Below are 18,876 nucleotides of genomic sequence, written 5' to 3'. Positions count from 1 at the left end.
AAAAATTTTATTGTCGGGAGCCAGGTACATGAGAGAATAGCAGCCTGTGCTAAAAAAACAGGTCTTAGTATAGCCTTGCAAAGATAAGCAAGTGGGAGCAGCAAATTATGTCAGGGTAGGGGGTGGAACTGACGCTTATGGTTGGGCCATCTGGACACCTGATTTCTGAGAAACCAAAACTTATCTCTGATAAACCGTAATCTATTTTACAGGGTGGCACCTTAGGATAAGAAAGTGCCAATCTTGCCAATGTCCACCCCCCATTCCTGTTGTTTTTTTTATAAGGCAAGGGTTGTATGGTAATATACAAGAGAAGGGTTGTATGGTAATATACAAAGAAGCCCAGAGGGGTGGAGGGATGGCATTCTCTCTTCTGAAGCTACTTCTTGATGGCATGGGGTAGAGTTTCCAGTCATGATCTCCTGGGTAGGGAGCGGGGCATGTTCTTGTAACAGCATCTGGTTGACTGCCTTATTGCTGGAGACTTTGGTTTGTTCCATTATTCCTGTAAGCATTTAAACAGACAAGGTATTTTTTTTTCTTTTAATTCGTATTTATTTTATACTGAGTTTATTCCTGAGCCATAAGTTTTTGCTTCTTTAGTTTCTTCTGGGATATCTTTTTCTTTTGTGCCACCTCCTCTTCTGGCTTAGGAACTATCTGTTCCTTCTCAGTGAGGATCCTCTCGATGTGGCACGGGGAGCTCAAGTAGGGTTGATCCGGCCATGGGCTCTGTAGGTCCGGCGGCGCATCTTGGGGGCCTTGTTCACCTGGATGTGCTCAATGACCAGAGAATCTACATCCAAACCCTTCAGCTCAGCATTACTCTCTGCATTTTTAAGCATGTGCAGCAGAAACTCGGCACTTTTTTTGGGCCAACGACCCTGGGTCCAACCCCACTGCTTGGCCTGGGCACATCTACCAACTCCACCATTGTACCGACGGAATGGCACACACTGCTTCTTTAATGTGACGTCTTTCAGGTATTTGGTGGCTTTTCGGATATGCATACCCTTGATGGCCTGGACAGTTTCTCGAGTGTTCTTAAAGTGAACGCGAAGATTCGAGCCTCTTGATTTGCATGATTTTGTGGGGTTTTCTGGGTCCAGTGAGTAGCGAACCATTTTCGCAGGTCACCTAAGGCCGCTTACAGGAAGAGCCAGACAAGGTATTAAAAAGGCCAGTTTGAGTATAGCAGCAAGAGGCCCTAGGAGGGGCATCAACCAAGTAATGAGAGGATTCCACAGAAGAGAGGAAATTAGGGGATTACTGAACCCTAGTAAAGACTGATATATGTGGCGATTTGTTGACGAGTTTTAACATTTCCTTTCACCTAGAACTGTTCGTTAACATAATAACACTGTTCTCCAAGAAAGATGCAATTTTCTCCTTTTTTAGCTGTTTTAAGGTCTGAAGCCCATCTTCTGTGTATTACCATGCCTGCTATTGAGGTGATTTGGCTTTGGAGACCTCAGATGGAGCAGTCAATGGACCTTGTGACCTCCTCTTGTACAGGTTGGAGTTGTTTTTGGATTCGGTTGGTTGAGACAATGTTCTGGCCCAAAGCTGTTCCTGAAATCACTATTGAGGAGAGGGAGATTGCGAAGCTGGTCCCAACCGAAACCTGGAGAAAGGCTACCTGTCTGTCTCTTGTGGGTAGAGGGGTTTGTCTGTAGAAAAAAAAATTCAATAATCTCACAACATTAAGTGAGAAACCACAATCTGTTTTACAGGGTGGCACCTTAGGATGAGAAAGTGCCAGTCGTGCCAATCTTGCCACCAATACACATGGGCCAGGAGTAAAGTCATGGTTGCAAGAGTATGTGGTATGATTACAAAGGATTGATGCCCCAAGTGGGCTAGACAGGGAATTAGTGGAATTGATGGCTGTTTAGGTAACATAAGGAATGTTGTGCTGTAGAAGTTCATTATGTTCTGTGGCTACATTGGTCAGCAAACCTGTTGCATTTTGTCTTTCTGAATGTAAACAAAGATGACTGACAACCCTCTGAGGATATGGAGTGGCAGTAATGGGAGGTTCCCGAATGGAAGCGTACACAAAACACTGTTGGTAGAGGGCAGAAGGCAAGAATTGGTTAGCTGATGAAGTAAAGTAAGTGATAAATTAATGAGCCATAGCCACATTAGAGGTTTACCAAGATGAATTAACTGGGATAAGTGTTTAGAAGATTCCTTTACTTTATCAACTACCACATGTATGGTGGCTGTTGGGAGCTGAGTGTAAATCCTGATGATTTTTAGTTTCATGTAGCTCTCCCATGCTGAAACCAGCATATATGTTGATTGATCCTTCAATCCCATTTTGCCAGTCCTGAAGGTAATAGTTGGTTATGGTGAAGGTTAAAAGGGATTGAGTGCATTGGGAGGTTATAGAGCTGTGGGTGAGCATTGAGTACCCAGTATATTCTGGTGGTATGATTTTGGACAGTTGTTTTCTGGGGTGGCCGTAACCATGGTCCATGTTAGTAGTATTTACAGGACCATGATGGACAGCCCTTCCAGTAAGTGTCCACACATGACCCCTTATTGTCCTTGGGCAGGCAAAGATACACCCATTCTATCTCCAGTGGGATAATGGGTACTTGGTCCAGTCAAAGCAGTTGCGGGAGCAGGCCAGAGCAAAGTCAAAGTACAAAGTGATAAGGCCTGCATAGCTTGTAATGGTGCAGAATTTAATATTATGTAGTTTAGAAGGAGTGGAAGTAGAAGGAATTTGGAATTGTTATGCATGACATGTCCCAGGGGCAGGCCTTGGTTCAGAGTAAATACAAAGCAGTAAGAGGGAGAGGGTTACTAGGAGTTTCATTGTGTGATATGGAAGAGGGAATGGGATAGTAAGAGGAGATGGGGAAAAGTGTAGATCTCAAGAGTATTAAAGTCTGAGAAGGTTTCTTAGAGGTGTGAGTCTTTAATATCTGAAAGGAGCTGGGATGGGAAGATGGGTAAGGAGTCTGATATTTTTCCACAGAAGAGCTGGTAGTGATATAAAAGATAATCAGTTTGTACTTGATATAAAAGATAATCAGTACTTACTTAACTCTCTTTGTGGAACCTTTCTGGGTAGAGGGCTTTATGGGTGTAGAATTTCTGAAGTTTTTCTCAGGGCTTTATGGCCATTTTGGTGCAGAGTGAGAGAGATGTCAAGGTAGCTAGGTTAAAAGAGAGAGCAAGACTCTGTCTCCATGAAATATTGGTGTAGAAATTTTTGCTGTCACTAGATAAGGCAGGGGATATAGAAGGCTAGGCATGGAACACTGTTTGGAGTAAGATTGTTTAAGACTTTCTACTGTTTTTTTTTGTTTGTTTCTTAGCTCTGCCAAATATATTACTGGAGATGGCTTTGTGGGAGAGAGAATTTAGTATGAGGCAGAGGAGCACTGAGATGCTACAAGTAGCACTATGAGATGGGCCTCTATTTTGTCAGGTTTAAGATTTTAAGGTCTGAAAAAGAATAGTTGGCTAGCTAGAGAAGACTTTGCAGCTGAGTTTGCCCAGACAGAGGGTGTGGGTAGGCTTGGGGCTTTGAAGTCAGACATGAAGACCAGAGCTGCTTGTTGGCGAAGGTGTAGAGCACCACAAGGACTCTGATAAGGAGGGCAGAGGATGAGAGAAAGGCCCTCTGACGAAGTTTACAGTGTATTATCTTAGCAATTTGGAATGTTTCAGGTGTAAAGCTTCTCAGAGCAATTAACATTGTGGTAGCCTTTACAGTATTCTCTTGTACTTAGGAGGAGAGGGGGACAGGATGGAGAAGGAAGGGTCAAGAAGAGAGGAGAGAGTTTTGGCTGCCACAGAGAGGAAGCAGAGGGGTATCAGGCAAAGGGGATGGTGAAGAACTCATCTTTAAGGTCCAGGATTGAAAAGTGAGAAGGGGTGGCAGGAATTGAGGAAAGGAGCATGTGTGGGTTGGGTACTACTGTGGAGATGATGAGGCAAAGATCTTATACTAAATGGAAGGACCAGTTAGGTTTGTTTACTGCCAGAATGGGAGTGTTATAACAGGAATCGGTTTCACAGAGTAATTCTTGGAGGAGGAGTTTAATCCCTGAAGGCTAGAAAGGGGTAGAGAATATTGAGGTTGAGAGGGAAACATAGTGGAGTCTCGAACTTTGATTTGTAGAGGAGGATCAGCCACTCTCATAGGGTGGCTGGTGTCCCATACCCACTGACAGTGGACAGGAGGCCTGAGGTAGGCAGGGTGGTTGGGCCAGGATTGTCTTGAGAGAGCAGTAACAGGAAGAGGTGAAGGCGAGTTGGAGAATGGGGCCGAAGGTCAGAGGGTAAAGGTTATGTACCAAAATGACAGAGTAGATCCCTTCCCAGAAGGGGAGTAGGACACTGGGGTATGGCATGAAAAGAGTGAGAGAAGGGTGTCTTACCATCCTGCAGAGCAGACTGGGGGTCTGTAGAGTCCTGTAAGGTTTTTCCTCCACCCCAACTATGGAGGTTGAGGCAGTAGAGGTGGGTCCCCACTAAAAGGTAAGGACTGAGAAGGTTGCCCCCAAATCAATGAGGAAAGAAATTTGCCTACCTGCTACCATCACAGTTACCTTGGGCTCCCATGGAGTGATGGTTGTAGTCGGGTGGCAGGAGCCTGGACTCCCTTAATCCTTGGTTGCCAGTTCTAGAAGGTCAACCTGGGGCATGGGTGTAGTGGACGGCCTACTGACTGAACAGACAAGAGGACAGTCCACTGTCCAGTGCCCTTTTGGCGAACTTAGGACAAGGACCCAGTGGGCCCCTAGGGTTGGGGCACATTCTGTCCCAGTGGCCCGTTTGGCCACATTTAAAGCACAGATGCAGGGGACCCTTGTGGTCAGCCAGAGTACCCTTGTGGTATACTGAGCTACTGGAGGCAGCAGGTTGTTGTAAGGCCTTGGACAGCATTTGAAATTTGGTCTTTTGGGCTCTCTCATCCCTCTCATTATATACCTTAAAGGCCACTTCTTTTTTTTTTAACTTTTATTTAATGAATATAAATTTCCAAAGTACAGCTTATGGATTACAATGGCTTCCACCCATAACTTCCCTCCCACCCTCAACCCTCCCCTTTCCCGCTCCCTCTCCCCTTCCATTCACATCAAGATTCATTTTCAATTCTCTTTATATACAGAAGATAGGTTTAGCATACATTAAGTAAAGATTTCAACAGTTTGCACCCACATAGAAACACAAAGTGAAAAATAATGTTGGAGTACTAGTTATAGCATTAAATCAGAATGTACAGCACATTAAGGACAGAGATCCTACATGAGGAGTAAGTGCACAGTGACTCCTGTTGTTGACTTAACAAATTGACACTCTTGTTTATGGCATCAGTAATCACCCTAGGCTCTTGTCATGAGTTGCCAAGGCTATGGAAGCCTTTTGAGTTCACCGACTCTGATCATATTTAGACAAGGTTGTAGTCAGAGTGGAAGTTCTCTCCTCCCTTCAGAGAAAGGTACCTCCTTCTTGGATGACCTGTTCTTTCCACTGGGATCTCACTCGCAGAGATCTTTCATTTAGGTTTTTTTTTTTTTTTTTTTTTTTTTTTTTCCAGAGTGTCTTGGCTTTCCATGCCTGAAATACTCTCATGGGCTTTTCAGCCGGATCCGTATGCCTTAAGGGCTGATTCTGAGCTTAAAGGCCACTTCTAACAGGAACAAGTGAAATGTATGACAATGATAGCATAAATAATGAAAACTGGGCAAATAAGATAAACTATAAGGTTCTTATATACATGAAGAAAAGTTGCATTGTATTATATATATTTTAAGTTATATATTAGTTATATTATCACCTTCTTTTCTGTATTAAGTGGAACAATTTATGAAAGTAGGCATGAAGGAGTTACAGATGCAAGTTGTAAAGTGAAGATGTAAAAAGAAGAGATGATATAGACACTGGAGAAAAAAGTGGACCAGAGTTCTTATCAAGCTCACAAGGGTTCTTGTCTAGGGTCCAGGGATGAAGGGCTTGCCTAGTAGTCATGAGCAGCTTGGTGATCCAATATGTGGCACTCTATAGCCACCAGCTCCCTATTCAGGAGAATTACTGGCCTGCTTCTTTATCAGCTTTGCCAAAAAGTAGTAAAATGAAAATCAATATATTGAGGCCACTTCATAATAACTGAAATTTCATGTGACTATCAGCCTTAATATATAACCTTCAGATTTACTGCTTCGCTGTTTTTGTATTCTTATTAATTGTTTTTTATAATCTTATGTTCAGTGTAAATGGAGAAAATTATAATGGAAAGATATATTTTCCTTAGAAATGTTGGAATAACTTTATAAAACAAGTAACATATCAAAAAAACATAAAATACACATAATTAATAAGCCAAGTTGACATACTTGATGAATTTTACAAAATGAAAGGCAAAATGAAACCAGAAACACCTTCAAAAAAGTAATTTAAAAAAAGTACAACCATTTAGTATCTCTGAAAATTGTCTTAAGGGCATAATTCAAATGATGAAACATTAAGAAACTCAACTGAAATCCAGTAGAAATCATTTAGGACAGTAAGCATCTGAGGCATTTGAGGCATAACGCTCAGCTTGGTGAAAGCTCCAACAGAATGAAATTAACTAAGATTAGTTACTGGAAAGATTAGAATATTGTATTTCTCATTCAGTAAATTCCATATTGAAGAGCTAAAGAGACTGAGGCTCCCTTCCTCCAGCCAGACTCTACACATCTACTCTAAATTCTACTCCACTGTAGGAGAATGAATGTCCTGGGACCACAGTAGCCACCATCACAGGCTGGAGCAGAGGGTCAACTCAAAGAGGGATTTGATGAAAAGATTAGAGATGAACTCACTTCCAGTGGCCCAGAGTTTCATAGCTCAGAGTTCCATTCTGAGAGACAGGCAGCGCATAAGAAGAGGACATCAAAGTTCTGTTTAAATGAACTTTTAAATGAACTGAAACATAGCATAGGTGAGCTTGAAATTCCTATACTATCAGAAACAATGCCTCCTATTTTTTAAGAGCAACCAAGTTAAAAAAAAAAAAAACAAAAACAAAAACAAAAAAACAGACATCTAGTTTACCAGGGAGAACTAAGGTAAGATCCAGAACAAATTCAGAGTGGCCTCAGAAATTAGCACTTATATCATTTAATTGTATCAGATTACTGAACAATTTTTGCCCCAATACATTTTGGAAAAATCAGATCAGCTGGTATTTAATAGATATTAACAAGTAGTGTAATGTCAAAAGAGATACACAGCTTATTAGGGAGATCCTACAAAGTGACACCCAAAGAGAACCCTGCAAAAACCACTGCCTCCCTGGGTGGTTGTGTATATTCCAAAGGCCGCACACTCTAAGAATCGACATGAAAGATGTCACACTGCAGGGAAAATAGGACTTAACAAGATACTAAACCAAGGAGAAAAGCAACAGAAACAAGCAAAAGAGAACATGAAGTAATTCTTACCAAGTGTTGTTATAATGTACTACATTTCTAATTTTTAACAAAAAATTGGAAGCTGGGTATGGCTGAAGAAAGAATCACTGAGCTCCAGAATACATCAATAGAAATAGATAAAACTAAAAAGTAGAGGAAAAAGACTAACTTGAAAAGCAGAACAGAATATACAACAATTTTTGGAAAACTATGGATGGCACTACATGAATAATGTGAATACCAAAAGAAAGTAGAAAAAGAAACATAAAAAATTTGAGACAATAATTTGAGAATTTCCCTGAATTAATGTCAATACCAGAACACAGGTCCAAGAAATTTAGAGAACATTAGTCAGAATAAATGCCAGAAAAATTTTATCTAGCCATATTGTTTTCAAATTACAAAGCATTGAAATAAATTTTTTAAAGTCCTGAAAGACAAAACAAAAGGAAAATTCTCATTTAGGAGCAAAAATAAAAGTTAAATCCAACTTCACTTCAGAAACGTGAAAGCAAGAGAGTAGAATATTAGAATGAAACATTTAAAGTATTGAAATAATAAAACCTAGAATTTTAATCCTGAAAAAGTAAATATTTTGGTTACTAAATAATTGTTTTTCTTATAAGTACCCACCACATATCCTTATGAAACTCCTAGCAAAGTTCTGCTGCAGGTGAACCCTTAAGTTTTTAAATTACTAATTTATTCATGGTGGTGTCAATTGAAATATAATAAGAATGTTTAATTGAATTTAAACTTTACAGTATATTCTCCTATTTCTCAGGGGTTACTCCCTTTAAAAATTCCATTTTAAAGAAATACTAATATTTTCCAAATCCTTCAAATGTTTAAAATAATATAAAGTCTCTTAATTATTCACAATATCTATTATACAGTAAAAATTACTTCACCAAAAATAATTTCATGTGACCAAACTGACAAAAAAATAATAAAAACACATTAATGATAGTGGAATCAGATGACCAAATGTTAATATTTCTTAAATAAGCGCAAAAGTATTGCAAATAGGCCAAATAACAAATTCTAATAAGGAATTTGTAACTATATACATCAAAGAGTATGGAACTTAGAAATGCTATGTATGAGATATAGAACTCATACATGTTTAATCACAGGACAGATACAGCAAAATATTAACTAAACTAAAGACATATCAATGAATGATTCTGAAATTGAAGTAAAAAAATAAAATATACCAAAGGTTACTAGCAGTATATGGACCTCAATAAAATAGTCTAATGCAGGTTTAATTGTAGTTTGAGAAAGAAGAGGTGAGAGATATGGTAAGTCAACAGTATTTGTAGATAATAATAATAGGTGGGTATATCAATTCACAGATGCATAAAGCTATAAATAACCCAATTATAAACAAATAAAAATCAGTATAGATAAACACTACCTTGTAAAACCATGGAAGACAGAACAAAACCAGAAACACTGAGAAACCTCTGGAAAAGATATATTACCTTCTAAATGAAAGAGATGAAGTTTATGAAAGTTAGAAAACAATGGAAGAAAATGCCTATAAAATGAAAATCATTGTCAGTTTAGAAGTTCATGCTGAGAAAACAAGAGTCTGCAACATCAGTAGATATGTTCACTGATACAGAAAAATAATTTCTTCTGAGAAAAATAATTATGTAAATACAGGAAATATTAAAAATCACAAGAAATAATGAGTATGAGTAAATAAAAGAGTAAATATCAATAAGGATTGTCTTACCAATTAATAGAATGCTTTGTGGATAAAAATACATAAAACGAAAATGTTAGCAATGCAAAGTTTGAGATAATTAGTTAGAGTAAAGTTTTCAAAGGGTATAGTAATTCCAAGGGAATTATAAAATTAATAGGTTGCATATGATTATAACAAGTTAAAGATTCATGCTTTAATCTTAAAATATTCAGTTTAAGTATTAAGTTAATACAAAAATAATAAAAGGAAAATTAAATAACAAGTTATATTTATTTTACCTAGAAGACAATAACAAGGCAAGAATGATATATTAAAGAGAAACACAAAATAAACATAGTAGATATAAATTCAAGTAATCTGTATATTCTCTAAGTATCAAATACTCACTGAAAGACTGACTGTGAACTGCTTAAAAATATTTGTTTCTTGGTTCTGGCTTGTGGTGTAGCACATAAAGCTGCCAGCTTTGACAGCAGTGTCTGTAAGAACACCAGTTAAAGTCCTGGTTGCTCCACTTCTGATCCAGCTCCCTGCTAACGTTCTTTGGAGAGTGGTAGAAGATGGTCCAAGTAATTGGGCCCTTGCCACCCATGTTGGAAACCCAGATCAAGATTATGGCTCCTGGCTTCTGACTGGCCCAGCCCTGGTCATTGGAGTCATTTAGGGAGTGAACCTGAGGATGGGAACTCTCTGCCATCCCTCTCACTCTGCCTTTCAAAAAAGATAAAATCCTTAAAAAATAATTAATAACGATATAAATAATCTCTTTGTAACTGAATTACAATAAATAAATCTTTTTTAAAAAGTACTTCTTTGCAAAGTATGTTATATACAATAATGGGGAATGTTTGAAAATGCAAAGGATTTGATAATATACAACAAAAGGAGAAAATTAAAACCTGGTTTTGCTCTCTGGTATCAGATAATGTAATCATTTATGTAAGAAGCACTAGAGATGAAGATACATTTTCTGAGAAAGGGATCAATAATCTAGGTGTAAGCAGACTCATAGAATGGCGGATGTCCTAAACAGCACTGTGGCCTCAGAATCAGCCCTTAAGGCATACGGATCTGGCTGAAAAGCCCATGAGAGTATTTCAGGCATGGAAAGCCAAGACACTCTGGGGAAAAAAAAAATGACCTAAATGAAAGATCTCTGCGAGTGAGATCCCAGTGGAAAGAACAGGTCATCCAAGAAGGAGGTACCTTTCTCTGAAGGGAGGAGAGAACTTCCACTCTGACTACAACCTTGTCTAAATATGATCAGAGTCGGTGAACTCAAAAGGCTTCCATAGCCTTGGCAGCTCATGACAAGAGCCTAGGGTGATTACTGATGCCATAAACAAGAGTGTCAACTTGTCAAGCCAACAACAGGAGTCACTGTGCACTTACTCCTCATGTAGGATCTCTATCCTTACTGTGCTGTACATTGTGATTCAATGCTATAACTAGTACTCCAACATTATTTTTCACTTTGTGTTTCTATGTGGGTGCAAACTGTTGAAATCTTTACTTAATGTAGGCTAAACCTATCTTCTGTATATAAAGAGAATTGAAAATGAATCTTGATGTGAATGGAAGGGGAGAGGGAGCGGGAAAGGGGAGGGTTGAGGGTGGGAGGGAAGTTATGGGTGGAAGCCATTGTAATCCATAAGCTGTACTTTGGAAATTTATATTTACTAAATAAAAGTTAAAAAAATAATCTAGGTGTATATGATGGTTTTACCTGACTATGCCCTGGTAATTTAATACAGATAATCAATATTTAACATAAATAAAGAAATGAAGATGGTAGTCACATATATAAATCCTGTGGGAGATAGCAAGTTACAGAAAACTCAAACAAGTAAAAAATAAAAAAGATGCAGTAAGAAAAGATAAAATAGAAAATAAACACAGTTGAAAATGTGAACTAACGATATGTAAAACACCTATTCAAAACATTTATTCAATGAGTATGTAATATATATATTTGTATGTCTTAGATCATAAAGGAAATTGGAACAAAATTTGGAGAATGAAATAATTTTCTGACAGAAAGTTCAGCTAGGAATAAATAATAAAAAGATAATTAGAAAGTCTCCAATTGTTTGAAATTAAGCAACATAATCTCAAGCAACCTACTAGTCAGAGAAGAAATCAAAATAGAAAATATGAAGTATTTTAAATAGAAAAATAATAAAAAGTACAGCAAGTGAATGACTTGGGGAAATGGCAGAAATGATGCTTAAGGAGAATTTATAGTCTTAAATGTACATATTACAAAAAAAAAGCAAACCAACAATCTACTAATGATGCTATGAAACATGAAAAATCCAAGAAAGTGTACAGCAGAAAATAATAAAGATAACTTAATAGAAGGGAAAAGTGCAGATTATATTAAAATGAGAGATTCTTTGAAAAAGTAGGCAATGCTAACAAAATGCTGGCAAGAAGAATCAAGGAAAATACAGAACATTCACAAGTTATCAAATTGGAAATATGAAGTAAGAACACTCCAGACCCTGCAGACATGAAAATGAACATGAGTAGATATTATTAACACTTTACACTGACACATGTGACAATTTTTGAGGGAAAAATATTCCTTGAAAAGTATATTTCAAAATTGATACAAGGATATTTCAATAGCCTTGAGTACATATTAAAAGTAAGTTACTAAAATCCTCCCCAGGAAGATTGCTTCACAAGAATGTTCTATCAAACATTTCAGAAAGAAAAAGAACATCTAGGCAGAACTAGTAAGAATTTACATGGGGTAGCTAGTCTAACTTTCAGGAAGCTTCAAACACTGCCTAATTTCTCCTTCTTCTCCCTGTCTTCCCCTGCCTCCTCCCTGGATTGGTCGGCCAACTCAATGACTTGATGTACATATCCTTCCTCCTTTAACCTTATAAGGTAGGGATTGCCCCTGGCTTTACCTCTTCTTTGTGCCTTTTGCCTGAGGTGTATCTCCTCCTTTCTCTCCATGTGGCTTTCTTTACCTCTTCAGATTCATTTCATGATTCACAAATTATAATTTGTTGCTTTCTTTCCCACTATTGGCCCTAAATAGCAGAAAGGAGAGAAATGACCTAGAGAACCTCAGATTGTCAATTGTGAATTGATATAGCTTTATATTTCAGCCATTCAGATTTTGGTTCATACGTGTATGCTTTGGATTGTACAAAAATCCCATTCTGATAAACCTCAGTGAAGTTAATGTAAGGAGAGAGTAGTGTGACCCTTATTTCTTTTTTGCCCACAATTTCCCATAATCTCTTGAGTTTAGAGCAGTCATGTTTTCCAGATTTCCACCTTACCCCTAATATTGTACCATTTCACTTTACCGTATATTAGAGGTTGGGGTGGGGGAATCAGCTATGTAGGTTAATTTTTTTTTTTTTACATTTTTACTTATTTGCCTTATATCCCCTTAATCTAAAAGCTCTGTTCAATGCAGCTGGAATTCCTTATCCCTCTCTTCCTTTTCCCTTATATATTGAAGATATCGGGTAGGAGAAAATTGTACAACCCACCAACCTCTTTCACTAGGCATTAAAATTCCTTATTTACCTTACCCACTTCATTTCTTCTCCCTCCATCTACTTTTTACCCTTAGTGACCCAGGAGCATAATGCACAGGGGAAGTTACTCTCTACTTGGCTCCACACTTGGTTTCTCTTGCCATCATCTGCTTTATTCCTGTTTTTTCTCTCTTCTCCCTCAGATGTGAGTAATAGAATAGTCACGTGCTTTGTGGGACCTTTAACTGTATTATTCCTTTCATTTATAAAGAACACTAAACATTTGATTCCAGAGAACCAAAAATACCAAACACTATAAGGGGCATGCCTTCTGCTCATACTTTTTGTCATTTTCTTTCTGTCTTGTTAATGCTTTTAGAAACAAATGTTTTTTATATAAATTAAGTTTTTTTTAAAGTATAATAAAAATGAAATCAAACAAAATTTCAATAGTAATTCTAATTTTATGAGTATGCATGTTTGTATGTACATGCATATATGTGTAGATATTTCATGCAACTGTGTAACTTTGATACTAAAATCTCACATGGGACTATTTTTTAAAAGTTTTGCATTTCATTTATGTGAAAGGCAGAATATGGAGTAAGGCACCCAGAAGACAGCAGGGAGGAGGCACCATCTTAATAAGGTGAGTAGATCCTACTGTGACCTCTGGGAAACTGGGATTTTATCACATTGATTATCTACAGTCCACCCTGACTTTGAGTCTGGTGTGGAGATTTGGTGGGGGTAGGGCACCCACTTAGGCCCTTGAAGTGCTCTACTCCCTCACTCTATCATGGTACCTGGACTCGACTTATCAACAAACCCCTATCTGTTAGGCGGTTGGCTCTGGGAACACCATGGTTCTTTCTCTGGATAGAGGAGGCTTGTGGAGTTGAGAGTGGACCTCTGCTCCCTGTGACTACAGATGACCTGCTCCCTCTGACTGTTAGAATTCTGTGACTATGCATAGCGCATTCAATAGCGTGTGGCTGGGTCTGTGGCCAGTTGTCTGGCTTCAGAGATTCAATTCTCCATACTCACACTGAGGGATATGCAGATCCTTTGTGTCATTCATGTGCCTGCATGGATAAGGTTCCTAAGCACTGTGGACTCTACTATGGCTGGTCCACCTTGGCAGAGATGGGGTGACACTATGATCATGCCAGCTCACACAATCATACACTCCCATTGTTGAAGATGGAAGAGAACTACCATGACCAGTTTGGGTGTTACCCTGGACTCTTGCCCCACTTTCAAGCACTGGTTGAAGCACCCAGATCCTCCCTGTTCTTACCTCTGTATATACACTGATGGAGCAGATACACCACTAAGCCACAGAGGCATGTTTCAGATATGAAAGACAACAAAAGAGAAAACCAACAAGTCTTTCCATAAATGCCTAAAAATAAATGTAGAATACAAGAAATATAAACAAGGAAGACAACATGACTCCTCAAAGGAAGCATAACAAAATATCAATATTAGAATGTAAGGATGAACAGATTGATGAAATCCCTGAAAAAAATTCAAAGGAATGATCATAGGATTACTTAAAAACACAGAGAAGCAATTGCATGAGTTGAAGATACTGAACAGAAATCAGACTGAAATATTGGAAATGAAGAATTCAATATGTCAAAGCGAAAATATAGTTCAAAGTTGTAACAGTTGCATCGGAGGGGCAAAAGAAAGAACATCTGAACAAGAACAGATATCCAAAAAAGAAAAATTAGAAAAACTGAAAATAGTGTTTTGAGATTTATGGGATACTATCAAACAAACAGTGTAAGAAATTCCTGAAGGTGTGGAAAGATAATGGATTAAAAGACCTATTCAGTGAAATAATTGCATAGAACATCCCTTATTTGGATACAGGGACATCCAAGTAAAGGAAGCATATAGAACTCCTAATAGATATGACTGGAAAAAATCTTCACCATAACACATCATTGTCAAACACTGAATAGTCAAACATAAAGAAAATACACTAACATGTGTGTTAGAGGAACGCTAGGTTATTTCAGAAGATCTCCAAAGAACTGATTTCTCATAAGAAACCCTACAGGATAGGAGAGAATGGGGAAAATAGTTCAAATGCAAAGAGAAAAAACTGTCAACCCAGAATACTGTACCTAGCAAATCTATCATTTATAAATGAAGGTGAAATACGGACCTTAAAGAAAGAAATAGAAGAGGATACCAGAAAATGGAAAAATCTTCCATGCTCATGGATTGGAAGAATCAATATCATCAAAACGTCCATTCTCCCCAAAGCAATTTATATATTCAATGCGATACCAATCAAAATACCAAAGGCATGTTTCTCAGATCTGGAAAAAAAATATTCTGAAATTCATATGGAGGCACAGGAGACCTCGAATTGATAAAGCAATCTTGCACAACAAAAACAAAGCCGGAGGCATCACAATACCAGATTTCAGGAACATACTACAGGGCAGTTGTAATCAAAACAGCATGGTACTGGTACAGAAACAGATGAATAGACCAATGGAACAGAATAGAAACACCAGAAATCAATCCAAACATCTACAGCCAACTTATATTGGCTAAAACCAATCCATGGAGCAAGGACAGTCTATTCAATAAATGGTGCTGGGTAAATTGGATTTCCATGTGCAGAAGCATGAAGCAAGACCCCTACCTTTCACCTGACACAAAAATTCACTCAACATGGATTAAAGACCTAAATCTACGACCTGACACCATCAAGTTATTAGAGAACATTGGAGAAACCTTGCAAGATTTAGGTACCAGCAAATACTTCTTGGAAAAGCCCCGGAAGCACAGGCAGTCAAAGCCAAAATTAACATTTGGGATTGCATCAAATTGAGAAGTTTCTGTACTGCAAAAGAAACAGTCAGGAGAGTGAAGAGACAACCAACAGAATGGGAAAAAATATTTGCAAACTATGCAACAGATAAAGGGTTAATAACCAGAATCTACAAAGAAATCAAGAAACTCCACAAAAACAACACAAACAACCCACTTAAGAGATGGGCCAAGGACCTCAATAGACATTTTTCAAAAGAGGAAATCCAAATGGCCAGCAGACACATGAAAAAATGTTCAAGATCACTAGCAATCAGGGAAATGCAAATCAAAACCACAATGAGGTTTCACCTCACCCCGCTTACAATGGCTTTCATACAGAAATCTACCAACACAGATGCTGGAGAGGAAGTGGGGAAAAAGGGACACTAACCCACTGTTGGTGGGAATGCAAACTGGTCAAGCCACTATGGAAGTCAGTCTGGAGATTCCTCAGAAACCTGAATATAACCCTACCATTTAACCCAGCCATCCCACCCGTTGGAATTTACACAAAGGAAATTAGATTGGCAAACAAAAGAGCTGTCTGCACCTCAATGTTTATTGCAGCTCAATTCACAATAGCTAAGACCTGGAATCAACCCAAATGCCCATCAACAGCAGGCTGGATACAGAAATTATGGGACATGTACTCTATAGAATTCTATACAGTGGTAAAATACAATTAAATCCAGTCATTTGCAACAAAATGGAGGAATCTGGAAAACATTATGCTGAGTGAAATAAGCCAATCCCAAAGGGACAAATATCATATGTTCTCCCTGATTGGTGACAACTAACTGAGCACCAAAAAGGAAACCTGTTGAAGTGAAATGGACACTATGAGAAACAGTGACTTGATCAGCCCTTGTCCTGACTGTTGATGCATAATTTTATACTTTAATCCTTTTAGTATTTTTTTTGTTCTACTTAATACTGTTGGTTTAACTCTGTAATTAACACACAATTATTCTTAGGTGGGATCTGTCCTTAATGTGTTGTCCAATGTGAAGTAATGTTATAACTAGTACTGAAAGAGTATTTTACACTTTGTGTTTCAGTATGGGTGCAAACTGATGCGATCTTCTGTATATAAAGATAATTGAAAATGAATCTTGATGTGAAAAGAAGGGGAGAGGGAGCGGGAGATGGGAAGGGTGCAAGTGGGAGGGAAATTTTGGGGGGGGAGCCATTGTAATCCATAAACTGTACTTTGGAAATATATATTTACTAAATAAAAAAGATACCTTTCCAATTTCTTTATGTTGGCACTAATTGCTGTATTATATCAGGTTTTGGTATGTTGCATTGACATCTTCATTCATTTGTAGGAATTTTTTGCATTTGCTCTGATTTCTTCATTTTCTCATTGTTCATTCAAGAGCATATTCTTCAGTTTTCATGAGTTTGTACATTTTCTAGTGCTTCTTAAGTTGTTAATTTCCAGCTTCACTCCATTTTGTTCAGAAAATATACTTGATATGATTTTAATTTTTTTTGAATTTTTGAAACTTGCTTTATGGCCTAGCATATGCTCTATCCTAGAAAAATTTCCATGTTCTGATGAAGAGAATGTGCATTTTGTGGTTATGGGATACAATGTTCTGCAATATAAATTATAAATATAAATATAAATTATAAATATAAATTTGGTCCATAGTTTAGATTAGCTTTTTTGTTTCTTTGTTGATTTTCTGTCTAGGTAATCTGTCCATTGATGAAAGTGGGGTGTTGAAATCCCCTATTATTTTTGTATTGGAGTCTTTGACTCCCTTTAGGTCTATTATCATTTGTTTTAAATAGCCAGGTACCCTGGCATTAGGTGCATATACATATATTATGACCACATCTTCCTGTTGAATTGAACTCTCACTCATTATATAATGCCCTTCTATGTCCCTTTTAACAGTTTTTTGTTAAAGTTTTTTTTTTTTTTTCTGAAATTAGGTTGGTTACACCTGCTCATTTTGCTTTCCATTAGCATCAAATATCTTTTTCCATCCTTTCACTTTTAACATCGTTTATCTTTTTTGGTGAGGTGTGTTTCTTGCAGACAGCATATAGATGAGTCTTTTTTTAACCCATTCAGCCAGTCTGTATGTTTAATTGGAAAATATAGGTCATCTACAGTCAAGGATATTATTGAGAAGCAACAAGATGGTCTTGCCATTTTTCCATAAATATTCACGTTATTTGATTTGGATTTCATTTGTATTTTACTTGGTCGTTCTCTGCCTTCACATTCTTTCATAATGACTGTATTTTTCTATGTAGCACATCCTTAAGCATCATTTGTAAGGGATGAGGAGTGTTGACAAATTCGTCCGATTTCTGTTTGGCAAGGTTTTTGTTTCACCTTCATTCAAAAATGAGAACTTTGCATGGTACAATATTTTGCGTTGTTTTTGTTTGTTTGTTTTTAAGATTTGGACTATCTCTCTCCATTGTCTCCTGGCCTGTTGAGTTTCTGATGAGAAATCAGCTGTTAGTCTAATTGGAAATCCTCTGAAGGTAATCTGGCATTTCTCTCATGTACATTTTAGAATCTTTTATGTTTTACAGTTGAATGTTTGACTACAATGTGCATGAAGATCATTTCTGATAATATCTGTTAGGAGTTCCATGTGCTTGCTGTACTTAGATGTCTCTCTTACTTTCTCCAAATTAGGTAAGTTTTCTGTACTTCATTGAATATCCATTCTCTTTCAACACCTTCTGAAACTCCTAAGGCACATATTTTAGGTTGTTTGATAGTATCCCATAAATCATGAACACTATTTCCAGATTTTCTCCTTCTCCTTCTCCTCTTTCTTTTCTTGGTCTGAGATATTTCCAAATATTTGTCTTCTAGCTGGGATACTCTTTGTTCTGCCCCACAAGGTCTGTTGTTAGGGCTTTCAACTGTATTTTATATTTGACATGTTGAATTTATTTATAATATTCCAGTTTTATTTCAATATTTCTATATCACAGAAAAATTTTTTACCCATGTCATGTTTGGATTTCATTGTCATTAATTTGCTTCTCATTGCTTTTGAGTAATCTTATGGGCATTCTGTTGAATTACTTTTCAGGAATCTCATCAATCTCTTCTTCACATTATATATTGAAATGTTTTATTTTTTGAAGAGTCATATTGACTTCCTTATTCATATTTCTTACTTTTCTACATTTTTAGGCATTTATAAAGCCATTTGTAGGTTTTCTTATCTGATGGATTTTAACTTGGAAATATGGTTCTGTGGCTTAGTAAAATGTCTGCTCCTTCAGGGGAAATATAGAGGTATGTGCTCAGTGGGGCCTGGCAGCTCTGGTCAGTGCTCAAAAGTGGTACAGTAGTCCAGGGTGACACCCATGTTGGGCATGTTTGATCTCATCTATTGTCAGCAGAGGGGAG

At 37.5% G+C, this 18,876-nt stretch overlaps 1 pseudogene; it reads right to left on the bottom strand.

Moving 5' to 3' along the window:
- Positions 1-531: 531 nt before the first annotated feature.
- Positions 532-1,161, bottom strand: LOC138848710 (large ribosomal subunit protein uL22-like; annotated as a pseudogene).
- Positions 1,162-18,876: the final 17,715 nt, after the last annotated feature.

This window comes from Oryctolagus cuniculus, chromosome 2, assembly GCF_964237555.1.
Source record: "Oryctolagus cuniculus chromosome 2, mOryCun1.1, whole genome shotgun sequence".
Taxonomy (NCBI): Eukaryota; Metazoa; Chordata; class Mammalia; order Lagomorpha; family Leporidae; genus Oryctolagus; species Oryctolagus cuniculus.
Note: the sequence above shows the minus strand (reverse complement) of the source record. Positions and strands in the feature narration are given on the sequence as shown.